The sequence below is a fragment of the Dermacentor silvarum genome, chromosome 1 (genome assembly GCF_013339745.2).
Source record: "Dermacentor silvarum isolate Dsil-2018 chromosome 1, BIME_Dsil_1.4, whole genome shotgun sequence".
NCBI classification, from domain to species: Eukaryota; Metazoa; Arthropoda; class Arachnida; order Ixodida; family Ixodidae; genus Dermacentor; species Dermacentor silvarum.
In genome coordinates, this window is record NC_051154.1 from 242,356,420 (window position 1) to 242,370,482 (window position 14,063).

General features: G+C 50.5%; 1 protein-coding gene across 2 annotated transcripts in view; it reads right to left on the reverse strand.

Moving 5' to 3' along the window:
- LOC119437010 (cadherin-23) overlaps positions 1-12,948 on the reverse strand; it is a 157,307-nt gene extending 144,359 nt beyond the window's left edge. The window contains exon 1 of one of the 2 annotated variants that reach the window (XM_037704071.2): positions 12,553-12,948. The gene's annotated coding sequence lies outside the window, so the exon portion shown is untranslated. The remainder of the gene's footprint in view (positions 1-12,552) is intronic. The other variant, XM_037704070.2, reaches the window with a different exon arrangement.
- Positions 12,949-14,063: the final 1,115 nt, after the last annotated feature.

The following is a 14,063-nucleotide window of genomic DNA, read 5'->3' on the forward strand; positions in this document are numbered from 1 at the left end:
AGGGTTGAGCTCAGCTAATATAGCGTGTGTACCACGCATTATAAGGGCCGAGTTAAGTATATAGTACTATCCCAGAATGACTAATAAGTAAGAACGCACCGTAGAATGTATACATCACGCCTCTTCAATGCCGAGCTGCTGTCCATTAGCGCTTTGCTGCGACAGCGGTTATGCCCCTGGCTCAAATTGATATGTAGTTTTGTGAACGGTCACCGATATCAACCGCGGGCTAAAAAGAGAAATATCCCAACCCCTGTCAGGACAATACCCTGGGTCCGCTGCTGCGTACGGGCCAGCCCAGCGCTTTACCGGAGAGCGACGCCAACTGCGTCAAACTGCGCCAAGGAAAACCACACAGCAATGTGGCAATTAAGGCTGCGCTCCTATAGGCACTATACCCTATAATCCTGCGAGAAGACGTTGCCCTAAGGAGCCCCTATGCAAGTCAAAGTGATAAAAATCACAGTGAAAAACAGATGAATAATTACCATGTACCATTTTCATTAATGGTCATTTCGTCTCACTAACTTGCGAGTAACGGTCAGTAGATGTTGTTTATATTGCTACATTTACTTTCATTCAACTACTCGTCCACGGCCCCAGACATTTCTAATCACTCGTGCGCTCAGAGATGCGCACGTGCGCAAAAGTATACGACGTAATCCTCTTTCCCTATATATATATATATATATATATATATATATACACGCCACTTCGCAACCACGAGAGTAGCGTTTCAAACTACAGTAATGTATTACTTGACGGGGCCGTTGTTTCTTGCTCTTTCTGGTCCCGATTCTGTTCTTAATTAGCACCCTTAAACAGGGGAAAAGATACGAACAGCTACATCGTCATAAGCCGAGATGCTAAAGCGGCCGGAAACGAGAGGAAAGGCTTAGCTCTACGCTGTGGTATATATACGTGTGCACGCATTTGCTGCCTTTTCGTTCGTATATAGTTGCGCAAGCGACCTGCAAGGTGCAAACTGGTACGAACGTTTTCTTTTTTTTTTTTTTTTTTTTGGAAGGCAATGGTCAGTCGCATTGGGCAATGTGCCCAGGACGAAGACAGGTCTTTGCTCAAAACCGTGACACCTCCGGCACCTCTCAAGTTGACACCACTGTAATAGCTGCTGACTCACAGGTCAGTGACTTGTTTCTAACACTTTCTTTCTTTCTTTCTTTCTTTCTTTCTTTCTTTCTTTCTTTCTTTCTTTCTTTCTTTCTTTCTTTCTTTCTTTCTTTCTTTGGTGTCTCGCGACTCGTCAATCTGGCGGCGGCTTACGGCGCGTTGTTGCGCGCTTGCCTGACGGCTCTGTTACATTTACCACATACCCGAACTATAGTTGTTTGTACGCAGCTGTCTGCGCTCCCACCGAAACTCCCTGTGAGAGCGACGTGCATAGCAAAACAGTGGTTTTGTCCGCTGCTGCTGCCACTGCACGCCGCCGCCGCGTTGAAAAGCCAAGCGGCGCTGTAAGTAACCGCGCGTTCGCCGCGTCGACTCGTGGTCAAGGCCAGTACATCCAGCGCGCCTGTGTGCGTCTTCGAAGCGTATACACCGAGCTTGCTCCCTGACGCAACGACGGTTCGCGCCGACACAGACTCCTGCAGCCATGTATGTAGCGCACCGCGAGAGAAACATTAGGGCAGCAGCGGCGAGAGCCGCCGAAGGAGATCGTTTGACAAGCCACTGTTGTCGCCATTTCGCAATTTCAGCCTCCGGCGAGCCGCGCAACGTTATACGACCGAAGCAACGCGATCAGCGCGTGGTGCTGCTCTCGTTGATTGAGCGGCGTGCCGCGGTCAGCTGTCATTTCGGCGTGCATGCGCCTCTCAGTTTGAGACTCGGGTCTCTCGCTTATCGAGCACCGTTTTGTTTTCCGACTTCTGGAAGGCGTCGAGCGGCTAGCGCTGAAAACCGTTCTCTTCCCACTTCCCGAGGTCACGTCATCTTGTTCGTTGCGAGCTCTTGAGCAGACTGTCGGCTCCATTACTGGAAATGATTAGGGTCCCGTTGCGCGAGCCGTCATGAAACACTGTGCGGCGCGCGTCTGTGTGCATGCGAGGCGTGAGTGCATGCATTAACGCGCGGCGCAGCGGCATATACGCGAGCCAGAAAATGGTCGCTTCGGATATGTTTCGCCCCTTAATCTTAGCGGATTACCATTAGTCATGCACATTTGTACCGTCAAGAAACAATGAGAACAAAGACGTCAATGTTCATCTCCAGAGTGTGGCCCTGTTTAGGAGACGGTCTTCGTTCAGCATCACGCGGCAGCTGAACCAGACGGGAGAGTGTGATATTCGTTACTCTTTCAGCCGTATCCCTTTTGCTAAATTCTCGGAGCCGCGGGAGGACCACGGGAGGCTTCAAGACGTATTTGCCCACATCAGTAAAAGCGCTCGATGGTTCCGTTTTTATGCCGCTACGATGCGCGTTCATAATGACAAGCTATGCATTATTCTGAATGCGAAATCGATTCGTATACGTGCTAGCAAACATCGAGCGCTCGGTTTGGAAAGTGAACGTATATATGCTCTCTGCTTGGCGCTGCATATGAAATATACGTACTCAATTCTTTGTCGGTGCCCTTTGTTTGCGAACACACATGCTCGGCCCCAGTGGTGCTTACTGCTTTCAAGTACAGGAGGTGCGTGCATCTCATTTAACAGCGTTTGCTTTATGCGGACTGAGTTATTCTGCGCAGCAACTTGCGCAATGCGTGCGCTAACTCGTCCCGTGTGTGCCGTTTCTTCAAATGCGCCTGTGCTAGGTGCCTCGCGAGGGAGGCTGGCTTCGTCAAACTGCACCGGTAGCTGCGCCGAGACTCTGACGAGTGCCGGTTCAGGAGGCGTCTTTCTCGTATTCCTTTTTTGCTGTACTCGCTGTGCCCCCAACCTTCCCTTTTCTTGAAAACTCCCACAGGCACCTGGGGTCGTGAACTTGGGCTTTGTTACCTCACGACTCCCAGACTGGCACAAAACTGGCGGTGCAGCCGACAAAAAAAAAAAAAAAGAGAGAGAGAGAGAGAGGAAAAAATATCCATCACGAAAAGTTTCACGTTTTCTTTTTTAATTGTCTGCGCGTGTGTTTGCGAGCTTTTAAATTAGTCTTTTTTTCTTTCTCGCTGCCCGACAGTAGGGGGACAGCTAAGCAGTAAACGAATTTCTCGCAAACCACATGCATCGTGGAGGTAACCGCTGAGCCCAGAAACTAATGCAATAAGAAGAGAAACAGAGGGGGGAAAAAAAAAAGAAAAAGAAGGAAACATGAGCTCGCAGTGAAATGGGTCCCTCGGGGAAAGCCGCAATGCGCCCCATGCCTCACTCCCTGCCTTGAAGGCGCGGCGCCCACTGGTGGGAGGGGCAGCAGCACCTGACCGAAGGTGCGCGCCCTTCCATCTGAGGGATCCCCGCAGTGAGGCCGACGGCAGCTGCCCACCGCCTCGAAGGGGGGGGGGGAGGGGGGGGGGGGGGCAGCTGAACGAAGCATCGCCCTCCCCGCCTGCGCGTGCATGAGCGCTCTGAGGAGAGGCCACGCCGAAGCACGGTAATTATTCCGCCGTGCGCTCCGCAGCAACGGCGGCGGCGTCTTCACGACGACGGTGCTTTCTCCCAGCCTCCGACTGCTGGGTCCAAGCGCAGAGCGGACCCAAGTTGCGTTTGACCCGGCACGAAGAGAGCAGCGGAGGTCGTGCGCTGTATCATTCCGCCCTTTTTTGGCCTTTGTTACCACTCCGATCGGGCTGTACGGCCTTCAAGCGTCGAGAGGTACCCCGATATGCGCTTAGGTGCCCGACTCTTTGCGAAGCTGCAAAAAAAAAAAAAAAAAAAAAAAAAAAAAAAAAAAAAAAAAAAAAAACTGGGGGACGCGTTCTGTTGCGGGAATACATCGTAGGCATATCCGTTCTCTGTTTCTTTCTCTCTCTCTCTCTCCCCCCCCCTCTTCCTCAGGCATACCCGGGAGATATTACTGCAAGTGGCTGTATCATACGTAGCGAAGACCACCTGCAGTTTTCCGCACTTCTTGCCCATTTTCGTCGCCCCTTGACTGCAAGTGGAGAAGTGGTCGTTTTGGTTCAGCGAACCGAAAACGACGTAATTTCTCGCGTGTGAAAGGCCGAATACAAGATCCCATCTCGTGATCCTAACCTCACACAGTCCAGAAGCATTGGGGACACGGGGAACGTTGAAATATTGCGATGACGACATTCTTGACATTAACAGCAAAAGAATTAATGCGTGTTGCACATCATCATCGTCGTCCCATCCCCTCCCGGCGATATCCAAATTCGTTATCTTCTGCGTCAGCCGAACAAATCGTACGCCCGCAAATTTCATATCACTATATACCTCAAACTCTTCCACCCTCTACGACGTTTTCCTCACCTTGAAACCCATTCGGTTAGTGTACTAGACCACCGGTTACCTGTGGAACGCATTACATGTCATGTCCAACTCCACCTCTAATTCGTAATTACCGCTGCGATGTAACCTGCACGTTTTTGCTCTGTAATCCATGCTTACCGCACTTCTATCTCTTAACGTTACGCATTTTCCGTTCCATATATAGCGCCGTGTACATATATAATGCTTATAGCTACTCATCACATTAGCACGCGGCATATTGCCTGCTGCTTCCTCCCCTTCTCCGAGTCCACGTCGCGCATGCTTCCCAAGCGAGGAAGTTGCGCGATAGCTCAACGGCTAGGTTTCACAATTCCCAAAAGTCACGAGTTTGATCCACGGCGGTGAGTTCTTCGCCATATAGTGGAAGTGAGCAAGCGGTTATGCATGGTGGTGATGCGCCGTAACTATACGGCGGCACGATAACGCTGACACGACGACGGCGTAACGGAACGGAAGGACGGACAGAGCAAACCCATTTTCGAGGTATTCTGTCACAGCAAAAAAACGGAGGCAAAACATATGACGGTTTGTACTGCATACGCTTCTATGTGATGTCAAGAACAAGAGAGCCATGCCTGCAATTCAGGAAACAGGATACGGGCCAAGAGCATGGCAAGTGGATGTATTAGGCACAAGGTATACGATTATATTGACCGGCCGGACGCTATACGAAACAGCGAAAACTTTCGAATTTCGTATAGGTACGCTTACATGACTAGCCGAAGTATACTTACCCATCCGCTATACAATGTGATGCTGAATACCCGTTCGTTTGCCTAACAATGTTTGCGTCATATCGAATCGCCACGCATCGCATTACAGTTATTAGAGACTTGTGATTGCAAAATGTTCACGTAAATATTTGCGCGGGCTCTCGCTTAACGTATAGTTCGCCGAAAAAAAAGACGCACACACACGTATGACAAAAGCGCGATGAGCTGAGCCGCCGATGTGAGCCACGTGATCACCTTAACACTTCAAGGCAACAGGCTGTAGCCCTGTAAAGTGCGCCCGCCAAGAACCCTTGAATAGCTGCCGAATGTGGCGCGAAAGTGGGGCCCTCGGATGGTTTGCTCGAACACACTCGAGCACAAGAGCAATAACGCTTGCGCATCAGGCATAGACCCTGTTTTATGCGCAGGGCTCAGTGAATCCCTTTGTACGCCGACAGAGGGAAGGAGCGCACAGCTCTGACTTCACGCGCACAGAGGTCCATGCAAGAGCTCGTCTGCGTGGCTCAGCGTCGGTGTCACGCCCATGTACTTCGCGGATCGGCCTCCGCACTGCGCGACCCACTGCACGGGGACGGGCGAGGGCAAACTGCACGAGGGAAGGCCGGCAGCAGTTCGCGTGCTCCAGAACTTGACGCCCGGTGGAACGAAATGGTCTCGGGGCGGGCTGTCCACGCCGGGCGGCCGACCGGCAGGCCAGGTTTGGGGCTGCCTGACTTGATTTGGCCGTCGCGCGGCTGGATCTCCTTGCCTCTCTTCCGGGTCGTCCCACCAGCATACGCGCGGCGCGCCCGTCCACATGCACTGCGATCGCTCTCAGGCCTGCAGTCGGCCAGCCAATAGTAGCACGCACACCGCGTACTCTTTACCTCGAAGCTGTTCCTGGCTAAGGGCCTCTGTCATTCGAGAAAATAGTACAAATGGCGGCCTGTCTCGTGTAGTCTGCAGCACGGGACAGGTACTTCAATGCACTGCGTCCATATACAGCCAACGTTGCCACTAACACAGTTATAGATTGAGAAAGTCTGATAGTGCACTTTCTTGGACGATACGGGGCGTCACTCAGCGTTTGCAATGTGATCTTGGTGTTCTGAAACGTTCTCTAACTCTGCAGTCAACTTTGCCTGTAGAAACTACAGGGAGCGCGTATATGAAATCACATTTAGCGTTACTGTACATGATACCAAAGGTAGCATATACAGTAACTCTGTAACTACCCTAACAGAAAGCGGAGTGCTATTATGTCACTCTTCAGCCAAAGTATAACCACTGTGTTTCAGTCACGCTTCTCGGCGACTTCTGCGATGTGGAATGACTCAGGTAATACCTCCACTTCTGTACCTTCGAATAGACGAACGAAGGTACTGATAGTGAATTCGAAGTTATAGCTCAGAAATTAAGGAGCTGCGTCAGGTTGAACGTTTAAAAATACGGGGTTACGTGGCGAAAGGGTCGTAGCGCTCTTCGTCAGCGACGAGGTGGAAGCCATTGGGGTGGAAAAATGAATGGGGTCAGAGGCCACTCATTTATCTCCTGCCCCAAAACTCCTGCCTCCATATTTGCTCCACTATATCTTCTTTCTGTGGAGACGGCACTAAACAAGTATCTATTCGATTGCCTTTCTCGTCCCATGCCAAAAATACTGGTAATTACTTTATTGGACGTTACAAGCGAGCACAAAGTAACAGAGACGTTGAACGACAGGAGGTGATACAGGACAGGACACAGCCCCTGTCATGTGTCCTTCCATGTTGTGCCTGTTATACATGTGCTCGATCGCTTGTAACGTCCAATTATTTACCGACTTACCCAACCAACGCACTTTACGAAGACATGATAATAACTTGTCTGCCACAATGGGCAGCAAGAAGTTTCCGCACTGTATGTCTCCGCCCACTCGCCTCCGCTCCCAACATGTGTTTTTCTTTCCGGTGATTCCTAAATTTCATGCGTGGTAATCTCACGAGTACCAGCAAGGAAATCGTAAGGTATTAATCTCACTGAACGTATGCCGACAGGAGCTAATTATCTGGGTATTTTCTTTTTCCTTTTTTTTTTTTTTTTTTTACTAAGTGAAAAGCATTAACTGTCGCCAGCATACTGCGACAAAGACTTGTCTGTTTATTTTCATCTCAATTAAAAGAGAGATGTATACAGGCTGGTCCTTTCGAGGTTTATTCCAGTTATACATTCACCATTTATATCAACACATCAAATGACGCAGAATATCTTACTGCGAGTTCATGAAACGACTGAAAGCAGCATGAACTCACGCGGGTTCCCCCGCAGATGATTAGTGTCTTGCACGGGGCTGTCGCTCATCCGAAACGAAGCGCCGAATCTTTCTCACGTGCTCAAATAGCGTTCATATATACGTACAGCGGGAGGGCCTGCGCGAGACCTAGAACTGTCAGGTGGACTTCAACGATGAGGATGAACAGTAGCGTATACGAGCGCACTGCACTGTCACGAGGACGCGCCGGGTGCGTGTGTATGTCTCGTATACGTGCGCAGACTGCTCTGGTCGAGAGCGGTCGCACGCGCGTGCCGGTTGAACGGAGGCATCTGCTGCGTTTTGCGGCTTTCCCATAACGTCGATCAATGCTGCTGTGCCTGCCTGCCTGCCTGCCTACCCACCCACGTGACGGAGTTCGTGTAACGCCACGTACCGGAGCTTTCTCACCTGCTCAAGCGTAGCTTGTAGCGTAAACTGCACGAATCGAAAGAAGCGGCGAACGGCCGTTCGGCGTCTGTTTCGCTATAGACAAGCGGAGGATGAAAAAAAGTACTTATCAAATGGATTTGTTTAGAGCGAACTCATTTGAGGTAGCGCAGTTACACGGAACGTTAAATGTGAACTTCACCCGGCCAACTTTGCATGTGCCACGTGGGCATAAACTAGATCTGACTCGTGTCGCGCGCGTAATTTTTTGAGGGACGGTTAGTCGGTATCATCATAGATAGCTCTTTTTTTGATAACTTTTATTTTTCAGTATGCATGCAAATAAAGGAATGACAGATTGACTTAAGATTGTTGCTTGGTGTGTACTAATGGCACTGGCATTGCTGCAAGGTTACCTCTTTTTATCTGTTTTGTGCGTTCGCACTTGCTCCAAGCCGAGCAAAACTAAGGCGCGAAAAGAATAGGTCTGGATTGGGATAGACTAGTTCAATTTTCCCGGTCACTACTACTCTCCGGGGAGCCTTTCACAGCCCTTGCCGCGGCTAAGTGGTCCGACACCCATCTTTCGCCTTCTTGCGGTCCTCGCTCCAGGAGAAAACGACTAACACTTCGCGGCGGGCTTCTTGCTTAATTGACGAGAAGCCGATGTATGGACGACACGGAGAAATGCGGGATCGGCCGATTCGGAGCAGCATTAGGACGTCTTCACCCTGCCGATTGCAGAACTGCGCACTGCACGGAAGAAGAGCACGGCTGAGCACCGGAGCGAGCTGGGAATTTCACACGCGGATGGTCAGGCCGCGTGCAAGGCCGCCCAGCTCGAAGAAGAAGGCGCCCGGTGCAATCCGACGCTCAGCTACAGGGTGCGCGGCCCTCGCTCACTGGTCGCGCATAATTGGTCGCGTCCCGTCTGGACACCGTGCCGCGAAGGGGCCGATAAATCACCCTCCCCCTACCAACCTCGAGCACTCGCGGGTGCGCCAACAAAACACATCGCGCACGGACTGGTTTCTCGCTCGCGCCAGTATATATGTGACGCCTCTTTACCTCCGCATCGTCTCTGCTCGCTTATTATTGCCACGCTCCTCCCTGGAAAAAGAAACGTCCACCACCGCTCCGGGTGGCGTCTCATCGAAAATATATTGCGGTAATCTGATCTTAAGCAAATCCCCCCCTTCGGTGGCGGCCAACACCCCTCGTGCACCAGCTTGGCGCACAGGCGGTGCACACGCCTCTCCATTTCGCTTCGATACGGCATTTGCGAACTGAGGCGCTGAACATCAAAAGTAAGAGGAAAAAAACAACTCTGAGAAAAGATAGACAACGCGATGGGTGTTCGCGTGACAAAGACAATGTTATGATCTTTTCTTTTCAGCACCAGGTGACTGCGTGGGCGCATAAATGTTGCTTCGTGCGCTGCCTCGAGGCCAGAGGTCACGTTATTATTTAATGAAGCTGTCGCAAGGAATTTTTTTCCTCACGCTGTCGACACAGCGTAACTTATTGGCCGCTTCTCTAACCGACGGCGCTAGCACTTTTCTTGTTACAGCCATTAAGACCAGAGCCCGGGTGCACACTCCAAGAATCCAGCGATGACTTGTAACGCCGATAGTTGGAAGCAAACTATAGGTTGCTCCCACATTCGGGGGGGCTGTGTCCCCTAAAAGATTCAAGACGAGTCGAGCTCTATTCGGCAGGAGAAACAAGAAAGCTCTCGAAGTGGGCTCGCGTCGTGCATGATACAGGCTGTGCATCGCGCATACGGTCATGTCGTTGATGCATTTAGTCGATCAATTCGAGTCACTGAGCTCAATACTTACCGCGGAGGCCATATCTACGTGTATTAATAAGATCACTGAGCAAAATTAAAAAAACAAATCGAAGTTATTGCGGCATGGCACGCGCCGCATGGTTTCAGACGACTTGAATAAAAGCGCTTGTCTCGATAGTCGCTTGTCGCCATGTATACAGCGTCTTCAATGGGGGACTCTTTGGGTGCGCAGTGCTTGCACTCCGGGCGTGATGCGCAAATTAACGAGTGAACGTCGTCAGAGCGTCATACCTTTAATCAAACTGATCCGTATTTACCGCATAGCATCGGCGAGTGCTGACACGAGCGCATTTGTGCACTGTCTCTTCAAGGTCATAATTTTCCAAAACGAAACTGAAGCGTGATCAACAGCTATACCAGCCTCGCCAGGCGTATGTTTGAAAACGTGCATGAATGACAGTGAATAAAAAAAATTAAAAAAAAAAAACTTTGCTTCAGGAGGAGTTGCCCCGTCATTGCGTAATAACGGACAGACATCGAAGCGCTAATCATCTGCCGCGTTAACGACAAATATCATGCCGGCATCAAGGGTGAAAAAATATCATTACATCTTCTGGACGTTTCTGCAAGGATTTTTCAATGCCCCTAGCTTTAGTTTTTTCAGAGCCTTCCCAAGCGTTGCGTTTCGTCGCCTTAAATCCGATGTATCCTTTCCAACGATGAAATTATAAGCCTCCGTTACGAATGTGCAGACTCATTCCCTCCAGAATAGGTATGCTACGTTATCAACAGTCGAAAAAAAAATCCAGAATAACAAGCAAACAGCATGCAGTGCATCGACCAGTGCTTAAAGTTGAGAAAACCTTCAATCACGAAGAATCGGCGCATGACGTTACTGTGGTGAATGTTCCGAACACTACAGTGCCACATTACTCTTGCCGACTTTGAGACATGATTAGCGCGTAAGCGACGGAGACTACTTAAACTATCAACAAATAATTACGCGCATGCATGCTGCTTATGAGGGAATCTGCGCGTGAAGAGGCACTGGTCTTTCCTCGACCATTTCACTCAGCTTTGCTCGAATCATCAAGCGCCGTTCCAATTTCTGGTTACCTCCCTTTTCGTTTTCTCGCAACTAAGAACATGAATACTAGCAAACACAAGAAAAACAGCTTTGTCCGCATGCAGACACGACAGCGGCCATCACACTTCACGCAAACACACACAGTACGATTTGAGCGCCCTTACTCAATGGCGCGTGGAAGTAAATAATAAAACATTGCTGGCTTTGGGAAGAAGATGACCTAGTCTGTAGAACCTGCAAGGCACCATCACTGTATAGCTCTGTCCACAGGAGACACAAAGGAAACACTCCAGGTATGTTTTTTTCGGATTAAGTATGGCGGCGGCTCTCTTCGGCGGCAGGACAAAGACGTACATTGTCGATGACAGGTTATGAACCGGCAGGGCATCCGTCGGCTGCGCTTCACCAATATTCGAGGCAGGTGTTCTGATTTCATTTGGTGTTCGTTTTATTTTATGTATTTAGATTTTGTTTGCTGAGCCTTACTGATGCAACAAAGAGCGTCGAGCAGTGCAGTGTGTCTTGAAAGATGTCCTGGCCTAACGGACGGTTTGTTGGAACTCCGCGAAGCTATTAAATACCATCATGTAGCTCCCTGCACCCCCCCCCCCCCCCCCTCGATCTAAACCGAGGCTTCTGCGTGTGCCCGCAAAAGCCTTGGTCTAGACTGATGTCACACTGAAGCTGAACTATGTACTCTGACGCTAGAAACACATTGTCCGTCCATCGGTGTACAACTTATATGTAAGCTCCCAGCCTGGAAGCGTTACAATACATCCGGGCTTTTATCCGTCATGGCTTATTCGCCCATGCCCTGATGACCGGTTTGTCAGCGCAGAACGTATGCACTCTCGCCTGTTAACATGCCAGACGATATGCCAGAGAAGCGCCTGCTCACTCAAGATTTGATAAAACTTGAGCATTAAGGGGTCATAAGAAGCCGCTGAGGGTTCAGTATTAAAAGGCAAGGTATGCTACCTCGCGCTAAATAAGAGAAAATTACGCTATGACGGACAGTGTTCAGACTACCACCTTGCAACACGTATTATACAATAAATTAAATGACGTTCTTTAGGGCTTTGCAAGTATCTTGTAATTCCATATAGCGTGCACATCGGTCGATGCATGCATCACTGAAAGAGTCCGATAAGCCAATGTGGAACTTGCATGAAATTGCCTCAAGTCACTCGTCAGAAAATCTGCGCGCTCGGGGCAATCTGGTGGTTGCTTTGCTATAACTACCTGCAGAGGCCGTACCGGACACCTTAATCAAAACACGGAACATTTTCATATTCGCAGTGAATTATTACTATGTCCCAAGCCTGCCAACATACACTTAAGGGATCTACGTAGCTTCATCCTTCTTCTTGCGTCTTCAATTTCAGGGGGGGACAATACCTGCCATGTGCTCGAGCAAACCAACGCGATCAAATCGCCCATTTCAAAGGGTCAGATTAACCAATTGCTGCACTGCACAACCACTTCACCTGAAACCAAACTCGTCTTTCTTAGGTTACGCAGTTCTTGCAGTGTTCGGCGTCATTTAGCGGCGCTTCGCTCCCCTAACACAGAACCTCCTGCGTATGCTGCCCGCTCATTCAAAAACCTCCTGCCTGTTGCTGACGGGTGCGATCCTCATTCCCGGTACCTCGAGTTGTCCTACTCGCCAGGGAGAACAAAAGTTAAACCCCGAGTTTGTGGACGTCGTCCGGTGCGGGAGAGAGAAAGCGCCCCGGAGCGCATATCCGGCGCGGACCCCCGGGTGATGTCACGGGACGTTGACTCTTTCTTTTTCCACCGCGCAGGACGCGCGCGCGCACACTGCCTGGGGCCACAAGCCGAGCCGGCCCAAAACACAACGAACTCACCGAGAATGTGAAGTGCCGCATGGGCCAAGCCGGTGTGGGCGACATCGCACGACGAGTTGGCCCCTGGTGGGGCATCCAGAAGGGGGCGACGCGCTATCCACGGGCACGCATCACACGGGGCGGCGAACAACCGGACGAAAGAGCAGACGACGGCGACGAGACGGAGGAGGGCGACGATGCCTCGCCGAAAAAAGAGGAGCTCAGACCGGACCGCTGCAACGCTGCCACTGACAATGGCAGGCCGGTCCACCAGTGCGGCTGCTATCTACGAGGACGGCTCTCTGCGGAGAGGAGAACCGGGAGAGGACTGAGAGAGGAAGAGCCTGTCCGTCTCTTCTTTTATTTGCGAGCAACTTTGCGCTTTTATTACTTCGGCGCCGCTGCTACTTTGCGTAGCTTTTGCGCGTGTGTGGGTCCGGGACGGCAGCAGCCGTTCCCCCCCGCCGTGAACTCACCTGGTGGGAAAGGTGGTGCAGCCGTCGGTGAGGAGGCAGTGCGGGGAACATCTGCTCGTCGAGAGAAAGAGGGATGGGAGAGGAGTTCCGCGCGCAGCGAGGGCACGGTGTACTCGGTCATCGCTTTGATTTGGCGAGGGACTGTAGGAAAGGGGAGAAGTAAGAAGTCGGAGAGGGGAGTAGCCGCGTGGAGTACGAGGGCCGCGGGGACGCAGCGCCATCCCGGGAACGCCGAGGGCAAAGAATGAAAGAACGATAAGCGACGTCTAGTGCCTTAACTAAAGGATGTGTTGCAAAAGCCAGCGCGGTTCGATGTGGTGAGGTCTGTTTACTCGTTGCAGCGGTGCTGCTCCGTTTTTATTCATGGGATAAAGAGTAGCTGGCACGATTGTCAAGGTTTATTGTCAAGGTTCATAACCTTGGCAATCGTGCCAGCTCATTGAAATGAGCTGGCACGAGCAATGAAACTTGTTCTCTCCTCCCCAGGAGGCATTTTTAGTCTATCAGATGCCCAAAGAACATTTTCCTTCTGAAATTAGGATGTCACACAGACTTCCGTTTACCTCCGTGGTATATCAAATAACTTCCTGTGGGACTCCATGAACATTGCAAGGAACATACGTGGGACATCCAAGGAGAAACATTCTGACGTTTCTCAAGAAATTCTCATGGGCGAGGACAAAGCTGACCATGGCCATTGTCGATGTAACATCACACATGATAATAAGTAACACAAAATTCAGCTAGCCCAACTTGCTGTGCTTCTGTAACATCGCACAATTCCAACAAATGCACGCTTTGAAACTGCTCATTCTAGATGTCATAGCAAGTGTAAACTGAAGTGGAAATTTGGGATACTTGGTGGTTTCTTCGTGGTGAAAAGCCCCGTGTAAAGTAAGGGACACAACAAATAAAATACACAGATCAGTGCTTTATATCTCTGTTTTGTTATGTCCGTTGTTCTGCACGGTGTTTTCGCCCTTCTAGTGTCCTGGCAGACACGCAAGCATGACACGTAAATGTGCACGCCACCGGCACATTTACGTGTAAAGTGCG